At 37.8% G+C, this 2,191-nt stretch overlaps 1 long non-coding RNA gene across 1 annotated transcript; it reads right to left on the bottom strand.

Annotated features, from left to right (window-relative positions):
* Positions 1-923: 923 nt before the first annotated feature.
* On the bottom strand, positions 924-1,780 carry LOC136179643 (uncharacterized). The gene is made up of 4 exons (XR_010666626.1): positions 1,703-1,780; positions 1,548-1,621; positions 1,383-1,454; positions 924-1,241 (listed from the first exon to the last, which is right to left on the bottom strand). It is a non-coding gene; the product is annotated as an uncharacterized lncRNA (long non-coding RNA).
* Between the last annotated feature and the right edge of the window lie 411 nt (positions 1,781-2,191).

Raw genomic sequence — 2,191 nt, 5'->3', positions numbered from 1 at the left:
TATCATACATGAGGAGTAATACAACGTATTACTGAGTATGAGTATAAACTGCTCATGGTGTAGAAACTATTTATTCATGTATCGTTCCTGGCTGCTGCAGAAGTCAACACAGAAACAGCTGCCATGTTGCTGATGATGCTGATACTCAAAATAGAGACATTGATTTAAAGACCTTTATATTCACTAGTCCCTGTGAAACGTCTGCTTTACCATCTGTGAATTACTTTATCCTGTTAAATGTACAGTCATGTGTCTGTCAAGGCAGCTCATTATGGTGACTGCCGACAAGACACGGACCGTTACAACTATAAAATTACGGGGTTCTCTGGCTTTGATAACTGTTGGAAATATTTGACTTAATGCCAGTAGTCAACAATAAAATATATATAACATAGGTTTAGTACATTTTTAATTAATCTAAATATTTTAAGTAAACATTAGCAACCAAATTCTACATATTATACATTTAAATTAAGAGCATGCAGTAAACTATGAACTTTATTAGTTTGATGTTACATTATGACTGAAAGTGATATTTGAGAACAATCTAGATGCACACAGAAACGAGAAGTTGTACCATTTGAAAGAAGACCTCTGAAACCGAGCAGTGCTGGTTTAAGAACACTTGGTTAAAGTTCAAGCGCTCCTGACAATCATTGTGTTCAGTATGAATACTCTGGTTGAATTATTGACTGTTAACTTATTAAATAATGGTATTCTGACAAGAAGATACCAGTATAAAATATTTTATATTATCGGTTTGTAAGGTGAGTAAACAATGTGGTCACTTAGATAGACACAGGTGATGGGACAGACTGAAAGTGTTGATGTGATTATGTCTTTGACAGACATATTTCTCCATCAACAAAGATATTATTAACAATATTCCACATATAAATGACTGAGTAGAAACACACATGGTGCACTTTTGACAAGTTTATTGAGAAGAAACTACAGAGACTAAAAGGGTTTTGATCCACATCTTCAACATGAATAGAATGATGGTTGTTAAGTTACAGCCATGACAAACTGATACTAAACTGAACTGCTTGTTGATCACTTGTTAAGGTTTAGGCAGCGGTAGTGACAGGAGCAGCAGTAGTAGCAGCCACTGGAGTAGTCATTGGAGCTGCAGTTGTAGTAGTTGCTGCAGTTGTAGTAGTTGCTTGGAGTAAAGCAAGAAGGATCTGCAACAACTGTTGCTGAGTCAGCGTGACAGCTGTGGTGGTAGTAGTAGTAGCCTGGGTAATGAAGCCCACAAGAAAGTTAGAAACATTTAAATTGTCTCATGTTGGGCAGAGCAGATTCTTAGGAATTGAACAGTTACTGACTTTCAAACGCGCTGAATACTTAAAATTGTGGAACTTAGAAAGGGCACTCACCTCATTTGAGTTAGAGCCAGAGTCAGAGTCAGAGCTAGAGTCAGACCTAGCAACACGTCTGCGCTCCATGTCCTGGGGAAAATCCATTCCATTTCAATAATAGTAGTGGTATAAATATACTAGAAACTTGTTTTGTACATTACTACATGAGATTGTCACACTTACAGGATGAGCCAGAGCGAGGCTCAGGAGGCATCCAAGAAGAAACACTACCTTCAGCATGGTTACAGTGATTACACCTGAAAGAAAAACATAAATATTTGCTCAAAATTCCCCCTCACCCCCAGAAAACACTGAAACAAAAACATTCCGATAGTTACCTTCAAATCTTCACAACTTGAGCAGACTGTCTCGATGATGATCGAAGTGGTTGTTGTAGTGTTGCTCTGAATGTGGAGCTTTCTTTTATACAGCTACAGGAGCGGATGTCACCTCAGAAGCAAACAGCACGATTGGGAAATTATTGGGAAATCTTCCACCTCCTTACAAAGGTGAGGCTTTAGTGATTAGAGACTAAAACCCCACCTTGACCAAATTATATGTAGCAATTTGTTAACAGCTTCTACCGGAAACAACGTACCATAGTATTCTGGAAGAATATCAACTTGATTGAACTGTTATTTACAGTCAGTAAAATCAGAAAACAGATGACAAACATGGGAATATCTGGTCTTTTGATGACACATCAAGTGACTTAGTGGCTTAAGCAGATTGCAGGCAACCGATTAAGCTTGCATTTGCATCCGTTTGTCCTCTTTAGTTTTGGGAAATAACTTCCGACATTGTGCCTTTCCTACCAAAATGTATGT

This window comes from Labrus bergylta, chromosome 1, assembly GCF_963930695.1.
Source record: "Labrus bergylta chromosome 1, fLabBer1.1, whole genome shotgun sequence".
In the NCBI taxonomy this organism is placed as follows: domain Eukaryota; kingdom Metazoa; phylum Chordata; class Actinopteri; order Labriformes; family Labridae; genus Labrus; species Labrus bergylta.
The sequence above is the reverse complement of the archived record's forward strand: the minus strand, read 5'-3'. Positions and strand labels throughout refer to the sequence as shown.